At 44.4% G+C, this 19,436-nt stretch overlaps 1 protein-coding gene across 10 annotated transcripts in view; it reads left to right on the forward strand.

The window, feature by feature from the left end:
- NFIA (nuclear factor I A) overlaps positions 1-19,436 on the forward strand; it is a 250,101-nt gene that overhangs the window by 7,763 nt on the left and 222,902 nt on the right. The gene's annotated exons all lie outside the window — the stretch shown is intronic.

Here is a 19,436-nt window from a genome sequence, read left to right on the forward strand (position 1 = left end):
CCGTTCCATCACCAACCCCGCGGGGACCATGGACTCACATCCCTTTTGTCTGCCTCAGTTTCCTCCTCCGCATGTTGGAGTGGGGTGATAAATTTAAAATGCTTTGATTTACAAATAGAAGCTATAAATGCCTATTTACTGATCTACAGCACACAGGTTTTTATTATTTGGATTTATATATAGTGTGATGCGGTAAATACTGATCCATATTGTATTTCCCAGGCCCTCTGTGGAGCGCCCAAATCGTTGACAGAAACCAACAGTCTTGGCTTAGGTTGCACGTAGGGTCACAGAAATGTAGGACGGGGAGAAAAGGACCAAACCCAAGGGTGGGAGTATTTCGGGGAGCTTCAAGGGATCTCTCCGTGTTATAACAGTCAGGCAGTAGACGTTATAAAAGTTCAATATTGTGATTAGGGATATACCATCTTATCAGCACACTGGTGGCAAACAGTAGTCTTGATAGCGAACTGTTATTTATTCCTGCCGTCATCAACAACAGGCAGCGATCGCACCGATTGTCCTTCGGTCTCGGTGTTTGCCGCGGAAACTCGGCGCGAGGCCTCGGCACGGTTTTTTGGGGTTAGATTTGGGGATTTGTGTGAGCAGCCGCGCGCCCATGCAGAGCGCACCGCGCCGTGTTTTCGGCCGTTGTTTGCTGATTGCACGCATTGCATTGTGCTCTCGATGCAGGAGTGTGTGCTGGCATATTCCTGCTAAACCTCAGCGGGGAGGGGGACAAGATGTTTTTTGGGAGGTGGCACAGCGTGGTCGCTGTCTGTATGGCTTCACAGAGGTGTACCGAAAGCCTTGCGTAGAGCTACCTCTTTTTCTTCCCCCCTTTTTTCCCGTTTTTTTCCCCCCTCCGATGTATCCCAGCAGTCTTTGTTACACCTGAACATTGGCCAAGTTGACAGCCATTGGTTCCCGCAGACCCGCAGTAATGGCAGCTTGTGCCGGGTGCGCAACAGGAAAATTACAAAAGAAAAAAAATATTAAGGGTCCTTTGTCTCCAACTCCATCAGACCTCGCTCCCCAAATGTATGGACCATGTATTTATAAGGAGGAAGTCGCCAGCGCAAATATTAGGTAGGCTGGTCAACTTACATATAGCGGATTTGACAAGCATCTGCTATAGTACAGAAGATTTGTAAACACTAAACAATGTTTTTACCTCCTTAAAAGTTTTGAGAAGTTGCCAGTATTGGCAGGAGGCACAGACTCCGAAACGTGCTTGAAGATACGTGCCAAAACCATTGTGACCTTTTCACCCATAGTGCTCGCTTCTCTTTTTCTTGTGGGTTTTTTTTTCCCCCCACTTTTTGTCTTCTTTTCTTGGGGGGAGTATTCTGTTCCAAGATGTCCTTATTCGAGATGACTTCGGCAGCAAGATGTCCCTTTCCTTCTAAACATGTAGGATAATTATTGCTTTGAATCCACGCTTTTCCTTCAGTAGGCACTATCATCTGTAAGGGAACACATGTGCACAGATTTAAATAGTGCTTCTTACAAAGCTACTGAAATCAATTATTCTCTTTAAGAACTGGCTAGAAAGAGAAAACAAAAATATGCAAATAGGCAAACTACATGTAATTTTCATTAAAAGGATAAAAAAAAAAAGAAATTTAAAAAAAAAAGAAAAAGGAAAGGAAGATCGGTGCTTTGTGAATTAGAGGTTGACCAAAAAATGTATTGAAATCTAGAGTATTGCTCTCAGTTTGCAGTTTCTAATCTGCTTAACTAAAAGCAGGCGGTATTTTCATACCCTGAACTTGGGTTTGCTTTTTAGTTTTCACTTATTCTGCTCTTGTATCAAATGACAAGTTGGAAACCATTGTGGCAAACCGTTTTCTTTGTGGGAGTTGAACAGTAAAGCTAATTTATGACCGGTCCTTTACCAGATGATCTGTATCAGAATCTACAATATACTAGGCACGTGGCAAGGTCACAATTTAAGTTGTTAAGGTCACAACCTTAGCCACCAGGCATTTGACCTTTTAGATAAAGTTAACCTTTGTTCATTAGTAGGCACTCAACCGAGAACTTTCTGGAGATTTTTACTGCTTTGGAGTTCCTCCTGCTAATGTGGTCAGATTGGAGAATAGGATCGCAGTAGAAGTAGTTAAATTTTCTGAGAGGTCACAGTTTTTAGAGACTTCTCCAGTGGCCGAAGCGGGATAGTGGGCCAGGAGGCGATGCTGCAATGCCTGGTTTATTTTTTTGGCCGGCCATCGTTATGCGCTTCGGGCGAGAATTAAACTCGCGAGGTATTCATGGCAGAGAAAATCTTTTAATCTTTCAGAAGGGCATATAAAAATCCCAAATTTAAGAAAAAATTTGGGGCTAGGTTTTATTTACGTAAGCTCATTTTTCTGTTCACGTTTAGACTCGAAGGCAGCGAAGGTGCCAGAACTCATCCTTATTTTTGTGACTGAAAATTTACTTAACTTTTAGATATGCTCTGCGGCTAATTGCTGGGCAGTGGTATATAGCACATGACCTTGAACTTTAAGCTCGACCCATTTTATGTTCCCGTCAACAGACTTAAAATATTCTCCTTGGACGACCATAAAGAGGCATCGATGGGAATAACCCAAAGATGGGTTAATGCAGCAGCCCCCGTACCCGTGGAGGTTTCGGGGGGTCTGAGAGATACCCGAGGCTTTGCACAGTAATCTTTTAGTACAATTGGTATTGATTGTTGCTGCATTAATCCTGTTAATAGCCGCAGCCGGGCCGGGTGTCGCAGGGGTGGCAGAGGTGTCCTGACAATACCGTACGTCACTGAAAGAGCTGTCGCAGCGCCTTGAACTCCTGATCGCTGCTCTGCAAAAGTGGAGCGTTCGACGGTGGAAACTATTGCTGGCTCATACAGAAACACACACCATATTGTTTACTTAATTATGCCGGACCGAAGGCTCATTTTTAATTATTTAGCTGACTTTCTCGCTCTGCTCTGATACCACATTTATTATTTAATTTGAAATCAAAAGGGCTTGCGCTCCCGTTAGTTTTTGATGCGTTTTACTTTTGTTTTGGCTACGTTATTGTCATTCCATCGTACGGTAATCCAGATAGCCGTGATATGCAGATTGGCCAGATGGTCATGTTAACAGATTGAGAACCTACTTCCCACTGCTAAAGAGCAGGTGTAAGATCAGTGGGCTTTTTTTTTTTTTTCTTCTCCTTTCCTCCAAAGTTTCAACCAAAATGCTCTTTAGACAGATCATAATGGTACTTAAAAAGGAACACATTTCAAATGGTGTTTGTTCTGTAGAGATAATGCGTAATGTATATGTCATTTTTACGCCTATCTGAAGACTTTTAAAGCATCCATGACATTCCCTCCACCTATAATGCTTTGAAAAACCTAATTCCAGCTCATGGCTGTTCCAGCCTATATCCAAAACAGTCCTTAAAGTTCTTTTCTGCAGACAGATTGCATTTACTCTTACCATAAAATCACTTAAGGCAGCTTCGCAGCAGGTATCTCACACGTGTTCCCTGCACAGGGCTCCCAATATATGCCCAGGAGAACCTGAGCAGATCAACGGTCAGCTGAGATTTTAGTGTTTCCAGGCTGATAGAGTTGTTTTTCTGCTCCATTATTTTTTGCCAAAGTGAGACATCTGTAGCTTTAAAGAAAAAAAGTGACACTAAGACATCTCACAGTATTTCTGCCCTCAAGGAATAAAAGGAGAAGGCAGATTTTGTGTTGTTTTAGCCTTACAAAAAGTACCCATAAAAAGTCAGTGGTGGGAGCCTGGGTCTCTATGTCAGTCAGGAGAGGTGAGGAGAGGACAGCCACAGCTCTTCAACACCCCAAATTTCATGCAGTCACCTATCGTGGGCATGCATGAGACACGGCGACCTACACACCCCGCGTGGCGCAGAGAGATATCCCCATCTTTGGATGATCTCCTCTTTGGGGAGCGGGACTGGCTGCTCGCTGCAGCCACGAGCAGGGTGGGAGCTGACAGAAGCAGGATTTAGGTGGGACAACTGCTGTCCCTGTGCGGGTGTAACTGAGCCGGTGAGTATCCGTGATAATTCAGATACTAACTGGTGCGGCACTCGGGACGGCCTGCTCTATCACGAACTCCTGGCAGGAGTTCAGTCATGTGGTTTATCTTTTCCCTTTCTCCAACAACAACAACAGCAACAACAAATAAACACGGGATAAAGGCGTATTTCATATGCCCAGGATGTTTTCCAGGTGATGGGTTTGCGCAGTATAAGGGTGTGTTATTTCCATGCCTCCTTGCTTCGAGGTGCAGAAGCAGGAGAAGCCTGTGAGTGGTAAGAAAGTTGCCCAATGCTTCTGGCTTTTCTACAAGCAACTGCACTTTTATATTTCCCTTCTTTTCCACCCAATGATGAATAGCATTAATTTAGATCTATTTAAGGCGAGTGTGGGAGAAACCACAATCTTTGTTGTGGTCACTGCTGTACACAGCGGGGCTGAATGTTTCTCTTGGTTGAGGCCTCAAAGCTGAATCTGGAGAACCCAAAACATCGTGTCAGCTTTTCAAACCCTTCAAAGAGACAGTGGAATCCTAATTGTTCATAAAACCCGCTATTTACTATTACAATTATGTATTTTCTCCCCATTCGCATGTAAAGGAAAGGGCATCCCTTGCTTTCTGTGCCCTGAGCTTCTTCACAGCTCCTCCTTCTCCTCCCCCTGATGCTTCTGGTTCAGGCACTGGTGAGGATTTTACAACCAGCAAACAAATTTCAACCCGCTGCTCCAAAATGCCTCAACCCCTCCCCAAAAGCCTGCACTTTTCTACACCTGTGGGACCCTCCAGGCCTCAGGGACTGTCCCCAGCAAAATGAATTTGGGGCATCCTCACTGGGAGCCATGGATCTGGCTCTGCCCCTGCTCCTCTCCTCACAGACAAGGGCTGGAGCTGATGATTAAATTACAGGCTGTAAATTCAGGGGAAATTATTTTAGCCTCCTAACAGCAGCCGACCCAGACATTTCCTTATGCCAGTGAGGGCTTGTGGTAGATAAACCTTGTTGGTGGACTAAAATTCATTTTAATTGCTTTGGTTTTCCCATTCATGTGGTGCATCCGCATCTCTGGTTGTTGTTAATTCTCTCCTGCATTTATGGGAGCCACCAAAAACTGTGACTGAAATCAACACCTGGGTCGTGGTACCTCAGATGTGTGGGACAGTTTTATCCCAGCAAGTTCATCTGGGGCTTGCAGCATTTTATCCCAAATTGCAAGGGCAGCGCCTGGAAGAACCCGTCATCACAGTGTGATTAATTTCAAAGAGAAAAAAGAGTATTTCTATATATTAAGTGTTTCTAGCTACCATTGCCCCATGTCCTTACCCCAGGGGTGGATGTAAGGCACCTGAGCTCAGCCCTGTGTGTGGCACCGTCGTGGCTCGGGATGTAGGAGCAGGATGTGGCACGTAGAGCGGGTGGATTTGGGCTGGATTCGTAGCCGCTGCCTGTAAAACACACGAGGGCCTCCATTTTGTGTGCCAGGCTCTCACGTGCGAGTCAAAATGGAGAGCGGCGCGGTTGAGTTCGGCCTAGAGCGAAGCGTGTGGGCTCGTGTCGCCCACGATCCCGGTGCCGCCACGGTGCACCCAGACCCACAGCAAGACCCAGGTGAGGTATCCTGGGCTTGTACATCCATTGGCTCCTCCTGAAGGGTGTTGATCTCTTCTCCATTAATACCCACCCTCCCAGTCCGAGTGCTGTCCCGGTGTCACGGCCGGGGCCGGTGCGAAGGCCCCGGGCAGTCGTTCCTCCTTCCCGTGGGTATCGGCACACATCAGTGCCATTAGATCAGTGAGATAACATCAAGACGGGTTTAATGACAAGCTCTTCTGAAAGTTTCCTGGACTTTATTGTTCGTAACTTGGACCTGAGTCGGGTTATTTACACATGAGGATTAAAAAGCTGCAAACAACTGTGTGATTTTTAGGGGCTGAAAGTAATTAGCATATGTGGGTAGGAGGATACACGGCCTGTCTGCGTTCCTTTAAAATATAAATCACAGTTATTTAATTATGCTTGGAGAGGGCAGATTTAAGGATATACTGCAAAATGCATTACCTATTATACCAACACGATAATCTTATTAACCTTGCTTTCTACTTTTTAATTTTATTGTGCACCCTGTACAACTCTTATGATATCAAAAATAATTACTTGGAGAATACATGATGTCAGAGGTCCAATATGACATTTATCTTCACAGTGAGGAGACGGCTCCCTTGTGCATTGCATCGCAGCTCGGGAGGCACTCGGCAGGTCCACACCAGGGGGAAGGAAGCAGAGATGGGTGTCATCAGCTGCTCTTTAATGCACATAAGTGTGTTTGCAGATTTGTGTTGTAACCGAGGGATGGCTTGACCAAACTTGAGGCAATTCAGCATTCTGAGGCCTTCTAAATTATGTTTTACTTGCTCATGCCGTACGATTCCCATAGGTGAGCCAATATTTCAGGGCAGCTCCATGCATTCAGCCCCAGTCCCAATTGGATCTCCTATTAAACCCTAAATTCTCCATCCCATGCCTCTTTTTTTCTTTTTTTTTTTTTTTTTAACCATCTCTCCTAATGTTTAAGATGTGTTGATATTTCCCCCTTTATTTTGGGATGGAATGGGTGAGGGTGGGGGGAAACAAATACCATAATAATATCCCTTTTCAGAAGAATATAGTTTAATTTTGTGTGTGCGTGCAGCAGCTGCCATTGGCAAGCTGTCGTCTTTGTTGCCATGGGCTTTTTTTTTTGGCATGCGTGCCAGAACATGATTGGATGTTTCAGCATGTTCATGTTTTGGGGTAAGATATATCTGTAGTAAAGCAAAAAATCACCATGGGCTTGGTAGGTATCCAAAGTGGGGTTATTTGGCCAGGTGAACAGGCTGTGCTGGTGAGTGTGGTACCTGGTGGTTGTTTGGTCAATGAGAGAAAATTTGCTGGTGCTCTGGATTTTTGGATGATGTAAAAAGGTGGTTTAAAAGCATCACAGAAGGGTGTATCACTGAGGTCTCCTCCAGCAGGACACCCTCAGGGTGCAGTGGGAAGCCCCTGGTGTTACCTGGGGGGACTGCTCAGTGGGTTTCTCCTTCCCATCTCACCTGGTGCATGGGGAGGTTGTGTCCATCCCCAGCTCTTGCTGTGACTGTGGGGAGCTGGATGGTGGCACAGAGGGGTGCCCAGACGGGTGGAACACACCTTCCACAGGTGTAAAACCAGCATGGTATTCACCCATGAGAGCTGCAGGTGACAGCATATCCTCCAGACCTGCCAGCATGTCACCAAGCTCTGGCCACAGAGAGGTAGCTAGTGTTGTTTCTGCTGCTTGGTTTAATCCATTTGTCATACCCATGATATGCCCATAGTTTCAGTATCTAAACAAACTCTAAACCTGTTCTGCAGTGTACTCTGTGCTGTACATCTCTCTTCTCATCCCAGCCACTGTCACCCCGCTTTCAGTACAGTTGGACTCGGCATTCTTAAAGATTTTTTCTAACCCAAACAATTCCATCATTCTAAGTAGCACACAATGGGAAACCAGGAGTGCTCTTCAGCCCAGGAAATCCACCATGCATGGATTGTTAGGTTGCAAAATGCATTTTCAAACTCATGAGGAGTATTTCATAGAAAGGCATCTCCTTACTGCTAAACTCTGGAAAGCCCCTGGCAAGGGGAAAGTTTTCGGCTCTGTGCACAGTCTGCCGAAGGCTTCAGGAGAAACAAGGGGTGAAGAGGTAAACAAAAAGTGTTGGGACAACCTCTTTCATGCTGTCTTTTTCTGCATCTACCACTTTAATCTTGTGCATGAGGGATAGATAATGAGCTGCCTGAGCTTTGTAATAAACATCGTGTCTGGTTAAATCACCATTTTTGTGTTTAAAATACCTTGTAATACACTGAACGAACAGGGATGCACTCCTGTAAAGGTATCAAAAGACAAGTTAGATAGTTGCTACATTTATTGTCAAGATAAACAATAATTTTGAAGATTTTAAAGCAAAAATACATTGTCAAACAGATTTCATCCTAAGGGTACTCACTTGAAATTTGTCTGATCTTTTTATCTAATAAGGTTTTAATTTGATAAAAAGAAAATGGCCAAATCCCCGAGTGTTGCTGGAAACATAGGGTAAAATTTAAATTTAATTCAGGTTTGGTTGTTTTTGTTTTTTTCTTTTGAGGCCAAGTAGTTTCAAGTAAATCAGAAGAATGAATTCTTTGTATTGGGATGCTTTTCTCAAGCCCAGCTATTGTTGGGATGCTTTTAGGGAGGATAGCCACTGCAATGCTTTTATTGTGTGGTGATGAGGACTTTTCCTGATGCCACAAGGACTTCATTAAAAATAGCCAACAAACCTATTTACGTTCGGGTTTTGTGTCGAAAAGGGAAAAGTAGTTGCTTATCTAAAAAAGCAAGTCCTGCATAACTTCATGTGGAAGTTCCACAAGCAGTTTGCCTGGCTGGGGCAGCACCAGCCTCGGTAGCGGCCAAACCCTCGCGGCGGGCAGAGTGTGGGTATTTCTAGAAAAGTTGGGAAAAACACACAGCAATCAGTTGAGAGTGGGATTTTTTGTGGTCAGGAATTTTTTTTTTTTTTTCTTTTTCTTAGAGAAGGGTATCACCTTCAGCAGTTCTGATTTGGGTTCTTCCCAGGCAGATGCCTTTACAAACACCCAGCCACGGAGCTCGGTGCTGTTTGGGGGTGCACGCTTGTGTCTCAGAAGCGTATCTTCAAGGTGTCTGTTCTTTCTAACCTAGACGTATAAGCATGATTTCTAGGCAAAACAATGTGTTCAACTCCCACTTCAATCATGGATTCTTTTTCAGTCAAAAGCTGGAGGGCAAAATCATGGTGAGAACTGAGCGGACCAGTTGTTTTCCATGTGCGTGGTCTTTAGTAATAAACTCTCCCCTAGAAGAGTGAGGTGTGTCTCACGGTGAGCAGCCCCAGGGTGTGAAGCTCTGTGTCTGGGGGATGTGGATGTTACGAGCAGTGTCCCCATCCCATCCCAGGGCTAGGTTACCTGCTGTGGTTCTGTACGGTGCAGAGGGAGGGACTGTTTGTGTGCTCCTATCTCCCTGCAGCCTGCTGAAGTTTGCTGTGGACATGACCCTGGACAAAAGCAAATACAGAGAGTTTTCATTCCTGAATGTCCTGTTGGTAGGGTAGGTTTCTATGAGATGGGTCACTATGGAATTGTTGCTTTTTCTCCCCATTCCTGCCTGGATCTCTTCCCAGTTTTGCCTTTTACAAGCGGCTTTGTTTGCCCAGGCTTGGGGCTGAGTTACCTTGGTTGCGCGATGCCTTCATCATGAATTTGTGCAGTTCATCCCAGTTTGGGGCTCTGGGAGTTCCAGGGGTGGCCAAAGGGAAGGCAGGAGCACCCGTGATGCAAAGTCAGGATACACAGGGCATTTGGAAAGAGTTAAATGAGTCAGAGTTTGAAAAGAAAATGGGACACTTCTGTCCACACAGTTCCAAAATACAGGGCAGCGATGCCTTGAGCTGATAAACAGATTTTGAAAGCCTCAAAAAAACTTTTTCTGGTTGCAGAAGCAGTATTTAATATTAACAATATTTCCTCATTAAAAAGGGTGAGGGATTTGTCAGACAGTCTTGCTCATGTGCGTGGTTTTTTTTATCAAGTTTTGTCTACCTTAGCAACTTCTCCAGGGAACTTTCCAGCTCTGTGCTGGGGTTACTGGTGTGGTTCAAGGATGGGTCAGTGGCCATGGAGGCTTTTAACATTTTAATTGCCTTCCTCCACTGATTGTGACGATGACCTGTTTGTTTGGCTTATATCTCTTTTTCATATTTTTTAAAAAAGGGCGGAAAAAAAGAAAACAAAGGAAGTACAGTGCTGTGCACAGAACAGTTATTAAAAACAGTTGGGAAGCATATAAAAGGTACTGTTTGTGTGAGAAACGGGACAGCTGTGATGGTCTATTGGGAAAGTGTGTACAGATGGTGGTAGGGAGGGGAATGATGACTACATGGCTGATAAATGAAATACAAAAAGCATTAAATTGGTGATCTTTTTAAAGAGTACACTTTTGGTGAGCATTTTTGGTGCATCATTAGGGCTCTTTGTCTGCCTCTTATTTCGCCAGGAAGTGCGACTATCGCCACACATTTGTGCCTCTGATTTTGTTTACAAATAAGGAGCCTGTTTAATAAATCACATACCATGGAATTATTAAAGAAGATAATTAAACACACGGGTTTTTCCTACATTGGGAATGGGCATGGGATCGTCCTATAAAGACCTGACAATACCACAAATACAGTTGGGCTCAAATTAGTACGGTAACACGTGGGATTTCCTGGAGCCTAAACAGATTTCTTTGTTTTGCAAGAAGTGGGACCGACGGCGTGAGCTGGGTTCAGGGACGGAGGTTTTGGCATTTCGAAACCATGAAAGGCAAAGCACTTGACATTTTGCCTTTATTTTATATTATCTTACAATCCCAAAGGTGTTGGTACCCAGTGATGAGTGCCCAGCTGTGGTATCTGGGAGTTGCTGAGGCTCCCAGGGGATGTAAGGACTCTCTTTTGGAGCAGGCAATAAGGGGAGGAGGGAATAGAGGAAGAGTTGGAGGTAAAATTTTTCCCTGTAGTTCTTAGGAGAGGGATCATCATCTTCCCATCCTTAGAGCTTTATCCCATCCCTTATGGAGCTTCTTTATCAAGGGCTGCTGGACATTAAGGCAATATCTCTATTTCTGCACACTGCTGTAGAGATGGTCACTCAAATGCTGCAAACCTCGGCATGGAGAGTTTTTAAACTAATGGGCAAAGTAATCCCCCTCCTCCCAGCATCTCATCCAGTTTCCAGCTGAAATAATTCCCGGTTTCCCTTCGCCTTCCCTCTCACCCACCCGTTGCTTCGTGTTCCTGCTCATTGTTTCTGGGTGCCATCAACAGATGAAAGCATTTTCCTTAATAATAAATAGTCTTTGGTAATGCCGTGCTTTTCCATGACCCAGACGGGTGTCCGGCCGCCCCATGAGCCCCGGCCATGTCATTGTCCCTCCCTCAGGTGACACAGACCAGCGGCAACCTCAGATCCCTGTCTCGGGTGGCTTGAAGTGCTGCAAAAAGGGAGTTCACCAAACCCCCATAACCAGAATCAACTCACAGGGAATTTTTCCAGGTTTTTTTTGTTGATTGCAGGTTTATTGATGGTCTGAATTTTCTTGATTTACAAACCTTCCGTAACTTCAATATGCCACTTTGGGGATTATTTCTTCTCCTGACACAGTATCACAAACTCCTCTTGTTACCAGATTTGATGAACGACATGCTTCACTGTGCTGCCTTTTGGACCAAGCCAATATTCTTCTGCATTTTCTTGAAACATAGAAAAAAGGAAAGATTTTAAAAAGGTTTAATGTGAAGAAAATGTATGACAACTTGATAGATTGCTTGGGACTTCAGTGTAGTAATTGTATAAAGTAGGTTGCAATTTTTTTTTACAGATGCAATATATTAAAATGAACAATAGACAAAGAGACGTAAAGCACGAGGACGGAGAGACCATCTTGGCCAACCTCTGCAAATTTGTTCCAAATTTCAGTTATTCAATATCAGAAAAACATGTTCATTGCAGTAACACTGTACATTTTCTTGGCTGCTCGAATCTTGATTCATTTAAGGGTTTTTTGTACACCTTGACGTAAATACACTTCATCTTTTTTACCAAGAACACTCTCTGCTACATTTGCAGGACACAGTGGAGGGATGATTTAGAAATATCTGGGCATGTATGAAATGTCTGGATTTAGAGATTATTCCTTCCAATAAATGTTTTTTATCATTGTGAATGCATTGGTCTCCTCGAGCTTCACTAAGTAGACAATCCAAGAGGTCTCCTAAGAGCTGCACTGGTGGGTACCCAGAGGCAACAGAAACAAGCAGCTGTTCAAGATGCTGCTGTGGTGCCTCTTGGTGATACCGGTCCAAGCTTATTAGTCTTGGCCTTGCAACCTCATCAGCTGCAGATGCAAACAAGAAATGTGGAGGTATCTCTCCCTCTTTGCCGCAGTGCAGAGCGTGTATTGCACAAGGTGTCTGCTTAACCCCCGAGCAGAAAGCCAGATTTCTCTGCCATCTTGCACAAGACTGGTTTAACCCACCATCCCTGAGAGCAGAATTAGGCTCTGAGCTTTTGGGACTGGGTTCTGGATCTCCTCCCTCCAGAGCCTCGTCGGATCAGCCGAGTGCAGAGTCCAGTCCCTGTTATTCAGCTGCTGTTTAAGTCTCTCCTTTGGTATGTGCTGCCAGCCATGAGGAGAGGGCACTGACAAAATATCTGGGGTCCCTGGATACTGCCCCAACTTTGAAAGAAAAGGTTAATTCTTCCTGAAGCAGTGATTTGTGTCTTTGATTAGTTACTAATTTTGCACACACTAAAATAATTCTCTAATAGTCACAGTTGATGGGAGAGCCCAGCTACATTGTATGGCTGTGATTTACAACTTGTGTTTCCAAACTCTTTTCTGGTTTTTATTTTTCTTTTGCTGTAGGGGTCTTGGTCTTGCTCAGCACAGAGGACCCTCAGCTCCATTTGAGATCAGGTAGTGCCCAGCCCCAGAGCCAGAGCCCTGTCCCCGACCGGGGAGAATGATACTACTCCCATCAGCAGACTACAGGAAGGCAACTATTAAGAGTAGAAAGCTATTAAGCAGTCAGGTTTTTATTATGCTTTAGTGTTTTGTTTAAGTCTGTTCTTAATTGGTTGATTAATGTAAGCGAAGTCCTTTTCTCCCCCACCATCTCTACAGATGGCAAATGGTAGGTCCCAACTGTCATTGTGTGCAAAAAAGGTTATGGTTCAAAGTCAGAGATCCAGAGATACCACGATAATCAATCATAGGAACTTGTCTCGCTGTGCCCAGCCAGGCAAAAGTTAGGCTTGGTAGGAACATTCCCTCCAAACTCATCTGGAGGAATTGCTTTGCACTTTTATTTCGGGAGGGGGACAAGTTGCTGCAAAGTTCTCGCGGCTGGATCTGGGGAGTTTCAATAAATCCCGGCAGAGCCGTGGCGCCAGCACGCGTGGCTGGGGCTTTTCTTCTCCTCGGCATCCTTCTCCTTGGCAGGGGCTCTATGGAAGCAGGAGGTGCAGCCCGTGAACCTCACTGCTAAAAAATGAGTCCGGCAGAAATAAGACCGGGATGTCTGCTTTAGAGAATTGCCTTCAAATACATATCTTTGAAACGTTTTTCTTTTATTAATCTAAGAGGATGATTTATTAAGGCTAACTTCCTTCTCAGGATGAAGCATAGAATTATGTTTCTGGTATCGATCTCTAAAGAGGATTTGCATTTTATTCATACTATAAAAGTGCTTTTAATGGAGACATCGCGGTAATTGAATTTATACTGTGTGTAACTATCGAAGTATCTTTTTAATTATTTTATGTTATGTAATACAATAACTAAATCTAAAGCCTGTGAAAGGGGATGGCTGTACTCTGTCCTTAAAAGTAACATATATAGCTTTTAATATTCTAACGGTGGAATGCAGTTAAGGACATTCTTTATTTGAGGGAAAAAAAGAGGGGGGGGGAGAGAGAGAGAGAGAGAGAGAGAGGAGAAAGATTTCATTACATTCAGCACAGTATGAGACTAAGTCAAAGTAGTTTTGCTAATTAAATTCAATTGCTATCCATTAGACCAATGGAATGAGATGAATCTACCATATAGCTGACACAGCACAGGTATGCAATTTGGCTAAATGGCCATTCCGGAGCTGCAGCATGCCTTCCTCCGCTCGCCTGCGTTTCCAGACTCACCATTTCTGCACGGAGCCGAGCCGAGCAGCCCCGACGCCTCTCGGGGAGCACGGCCACGTGTTGGGATACGCAGGCCCAGGGCCCGAGCGCTCGCTGCCGCGCACTTCAGCATGTGCTGGAGTGAGCTCATAAAGTCCAAAGGCGATGGGGAGATGGGTGAAGGGTTTTGTTCTGGGTTCATTCGTGGATATTTTCCTTTTCTTTCCCTCGTTGTGTTGCATAGAGCCCTCCAGCAGCTGCTGAGAGAGCAAGTCTGAGTTACCAAAATGAAAGGCAGTGAGCAGGGTATGTGTGCTGGCGTTTTGGCAAGTTGTACTACTTGGGGAGATCTTGTATGTCAGACAGAGAAGTCTCCTACCCCAGTGAAATGACAAGAATACCTCTCAAGCATTGGCGGAGGCAAAATTTTGACAGCCAGCAAGGCTGTGATGTTGCTGAGTGCACAGATTTACACTTCCTGCCAAGATTAAAACGGGCTAAACCCAAAAAGGGTATTAAGGATTGTCACTTTAGGAAGAAATAACGCCTTAGTGTAATGTGTGGAGGCGATCAGCCTTCCAATAATTTTATTTCCTGAGATGGCGCAAGCTCACGTGCAATGGTTGGTGTCGTTGGGTCAGGACTGGCAGGACACAAAAATAAAAAATAAAACTCATAAGATAACTGAGATGAAGAATTTTCCACCTCCCCTGCTTGGATGCTGGTGCTCAAGTTCCAGCTTTGCTTCTTGCTGGAGCAAATCTCGGCAAAGTCTAGGGAGTTCAGTGTGAATGAAGCCTCTGAACTTTGCTTTCTGCTTCTGATTAACTGCTGTGGCGTATTTTCCTTCAAGCTATATTTAGTGAAAGAAAAAAAAATTGCCAAGTTGGGCTGAAAAAAGGCCCGGCAGAAAGCTGGTCATTTAAGCCTCTCTTTGCTGTACGGTATCCTTAAACTTCCTTCCGACGGTATCCTTAAACTTCCTTCCAAGTGCAACCGGTGACGCTTTTTATGATCAATCTTTCGAGTCGGGGTATTTGCTCAATAGAATCCAGACAAATAAATGTGAAGAAAAGCATCCTGCTTTAAAAGAAGGAAACAATTAAACCTCCTACTTTGTTATTTACAGTAACTACCTTTTTTTACCAATTGTCGGAGTTCGAATGGAAGTAGCAGTGTGAAGAGGGAAATGTGGGAACTTTCATTTGTCGAGACTTTGCATTTCTTCTGCTTTATAGCCATCAGAAAAGAGATTGTTGTGCATTCTATTAAATACTGCCAGTATGATTAATTTAAAGGGTTACATTTTATTGAACCCTGGTGTAGATGTTCTTTGTCAACTCACATTCACTGCTAGTTAGAGTGTGTGTCGCATTTATCAAAACTTTCTGGAGCCCCTCTCACCTCATTAGCATGTGAATCTCTATTGAGCAGTTAATGTCCGTTACAGCGAGAGTGCTCAATTCTTGTTTTCAATAAGCCAGTTGTAAAATGTCAGACTGTCACTTACAATATAAAAAAGCAAAAATGATGGTATTTGTAAAAATGTTATCACCTCATAAAAACAAATTGTAAAGACATGAAAGTGATCTTGGTATGCTTTGCTTTCAGAAGTGAGTTAGTACAGCTGCTTTAAATACCAGTTGTCTGGATTCCCACACTTTCCTACCAATGGAGAGGTTTACACAAGCATAATTTAAGTTACAATTACCCTAATTAACATCTCATTTGCATAAATTGTTGAAGTCAAAACAACAAAGAATTGCTTAAGAAGCTTAACCCTATTTGTCCAAAATAAAGAGATGAGTTTTCACTTTGCAATCAAAATTGGCAGGTTCATTATGTTGGAGCTGGAATACAAACTGAAGTTATACTATTAATTAATACTTTACATTTTTATGATTAGGCTGTGCTTCTCCTATTTACAAGGTGTGAGATTTCAAAACATCCCTCTGTTGCTGTCAGAGGTGCAGAGCTGTCAGGTGGGGAGTTCCTGGAGTATTTCTGGAATTAGTAAACCCTGGCTATGTCCCCCTCATCCCTCTCCTTTGTACACACGAGCAAACTTTGTCTTAGTCTCCTCTGGCTGGAAGCAGACATCCAGTATGGGCTGAAAATTCTCATCCTCAATTGTGGAGTGGTGTGAAGAGGCCAAATGACAGCAGTGACAATAGCAATGATGAGCAGAGACCCTCTGTCCCTGCCGTGGCAGAGCTGGCCAGTCCACCTGGGTCCTTCCAAGCATTTCCAAACTTTCTGAGGCTACTGCAAATTTTGGCTGTTAGCTTGGAATACAGAAATGCAGAGAGAGAACTGCAAAATAAACTTTAGATACTATTTATTTGGTAAAAACACAACTAGCCTTCCAGTTATGGTCTTGGGGTGTGGCTTTAGAGAAGCTGCTGCTGCTTGTAGGTGAGTCTTGGTCCTGCCCTCTGATCCACGTCCTTTGAACATCCGACTCCTGCCTGCAGCAGGCTGAGAGGAATAATGAGGCTTGGCCACAGTTGATGAAGGCAAGGAAAATTTCCCCCTTGGACAGTTGCTACCCTGTGTAGGTTAAAGCTGTTCCACTGGCTTTTTCTATGTCTATTCACTGTCTGCTACAAAAAATTACATTTTCTGTGCCTCTGCCATTGATAGGGGCAGCCAGTGCTGTGAATCTGAGGGGTTTGAGCAGGGTGGGATGTGGGGAAGCTGGTTAGCCTGTGGGGATGGAGGGTGGCACGGGGTTTTGATGGGCTGTCAGGTGCCCGTGTTCTGGTGGTAATGAAAGCGTTCCCAGTCACCGGGGCCATATTTTTCCTTCCTGTATTATCTTGTTGCAGCTTCATTAGCTAAGTCAGAGTGAATGTGCATTAGCCCAATAAAACCCTTCCTGCAGGCCTGTGATTTAGCATCCCCTCCCAGCAATGCCCTCTGGATGGAGATTATCCGCCGGCGTCTGCGAGTAGGTGCCGATCGATTGAGCTGCGCCGGAGCCCTGCGTTGAGCTCAGGTTTAACTCGAGGCTGAACCTGTACCAGAAAGCTTTGCAAAGCAAAGACCCCAGTGAACTTGTAATTGTAAACCAGCTGAACCAAAGAGGAATCTCGCCTCGTGGTTTTGCATATTCCTTTTTAAAGATTGCGTTATAATTGAGCGGTTGACTTTCGTGTGGCGCTCTCCTTTATGAGCCAGTGATTACACAGTGTAGGGCGCTTACGCTCTGAACATGAATGAATCTGCCAGTTCTACTACAGTACTCTTTATAAAATAACAAGGCTTACCAGGTGGCAAGAATTGCATAATTGAATTGGACTGAATCCTGGTTTTCCCAACCCAGAGCGGTTACACTTAGACGTAAATTACAATTAAAAGAGACAGAATGTTTCCATTGTATTAAGAATCCTTAATAGCAAACTTTTCACCCATAAGGCTCTGTTCTCTTCCTGAAGTGTGAGAGGAATGGCTGTATGTGTCTAACTACTATTAACACTAATGGGAACGACGTACATAAATCCCGGCATGGCGATGGCAGAACAGACCCCAGATGCCTTTAAAGAGGAAAGTGCTTGTAGGGGATGAATAGAGGCACACGAGTCTGTTGGTCCCTGTAACATCTGCTCTGGAAGTGTGGAAGGGCTCAGTCTGAGGTGCAGGTTTTTGGATACTCTTCTTGAGTTTCACGCATTGTGAAACCAGCTCGCTGCTCCCTCAGCTGGGCTCTTCCTCCAGGGCTCTGGGAGGAAGCAGATCTCAAAAGCAGATAGGAAGATGCCATGGACAGATTCAAATGCCACTGAAACCACTATTCATTTTAGTCCTGCAGAAAGTTAAAAAAAACCAAACTGACGCTGTTTGCCAAGAGTACCCGCGCTCCCCAAGTTGTGCTCACCACTTCCTACCCTTCGGAGCTGGGGATATTAAGAACATCTGTTTCCAAATGCAACGAGAAGAGGATAGTCCGCTTCCTTCCCTCCTTTCCAGAGGACCTTCGGGTTTCCCTGGCTCTTTGTTTCTTATTCCTCTTCTCCCTGGGTTGCCTGTCAACAGCAATCCTAATCCAGCTGTGCAGGTCAGGCACTGCACAGAGCAATTCCTTCAGCCATCCTGAACAGCCAGGGACCAGTTTTCCACCCCCAGCCCTGGTCTGGCCATTTGGGCACGGGTGTCCACCCTGTGCACAATTTACTCAGGAAGGAGAAGATGAGGATACAAAACCTCATTTTTATTCCAAACCCTGTTCTTGATGAACTTTCCGGTCTGCACTCCTCGATGGCGATGCAATGCACTGTCACCTTGCCATTAGGGCCCAGTAATTAATAGCTGCCTAATAGGAGTGAATGTAGTTGCTCAGCAAAATGAATGATGTGTGCTACAAGGAAAAGCACTAGAAAGTAAAGCCGTAGCTGGGAAGTTGTTAGCGAGGGGAAAATTCTGCTTGCCCTTCATTAGGAGAAGCTCCAAAGAAATGTAAAGTTTGATCACATTAATCAGAACTGGCATCATGCAATATTTTTCTTTGTTATTTGGCATAAATTGCATGCATTAAATGATTTAAATTACGCATATACCTGCCATAAATTTTAATTTATGATATTTAATGAATAGTGTGGGTTGTCTTTGAGCATTTGAACATACGGGCTGGTGAAGACTGAATGCAGCCCTGTTTTCTGGCTGACAAAATCAGTTTTCATGTGGGCTCCAGCACGGACAGGGAGAAGGGGGCAAGTTTTGAGTGAGTTTGTTACCATCAAGGCTCTCACAGCCATCCCTCCCTCATGCTTTCATCACCACTCTTTTTTTTTTGAAGATGATCACAGTTCTGTAAAGAACAAACCAGGTCTTCTTGCACCTCCACTGTGACAGATTTTAACCATTACGGTAGTCATGAAATGGCCACAAAATGCCTACAGCTACTCAGAGACCAGCTGTGTTTTTGTAAGGTCTGCTTTGAACAAGTTGCAGTCAGTGTTTTCTGGCTCTTTAGAGGCCCTGACTGACATGAGCAATATAACATCAGGAATACCTGTATATGATTTTTTTTCTGTTCTGGTAATGTAGTGTAATTGGCAGGTCCAGACTTGCTCGTGCTCTTTTCAAATGCAATTTTTTCTTGGGGAAAGAAATTAAACCAAAGGATGATGTAGCTTTTCACAGCCACTCAGATGAAAGTGAGTGGTGGTTACAATTATTCAGAAGTACTCAGAGAAGTATTGAATATGTTAATCTTCGCTAGGAGAAAGCAATGGACTGGTGCACGTGGCTGGAAATGTGCAGAGGTTGGGTGCCCTTCCAGCTCCACCACAGCCTTTCTTTGTGGCCTTGGGCAAACTATTTAACTGGTTCTGCAACAGCACAGTTTGTCAGGAGCGTGAGTGGGAGCGCTGCTGTTTCTTTTCTTCTTTCTATTTGTCTGCTGACGATATTAAAATTTCTGGAGCGCAGACACTCCGTGTGTGTAGCTGCCGTGCCCAGCCCAGGCACGGCACAGATACTGACGTTTATCACCGTTACCATCGTACTTGGCTTGCAGAAGACATTTACCCGCCTAGATCAGAGCACTCAGCAGCGATGGAGGAACTTACTTAAATGTAGCAATCTATAGAACTGCCTGCTATATTCAAAAATGAGAGTGGATGACACCCTCTCCCCTGCTGCTCATC

The sequence above is a fragment of the Vidua macroura genome, chromosome 9 (genome assembly GCF_024509145.1).
Source record: "Vidua macroura isolate BioBank_ID:100142 chromosome 9, ASM2450914v1, whole genome shotgun sequence".
Classification (NCBI taxonomy): domain Eukaryota; kingdom Metazoa; phylum Chordata; class Aves; order Passeriformes; family Viduidae; genus Vidua; species Vidua macroura.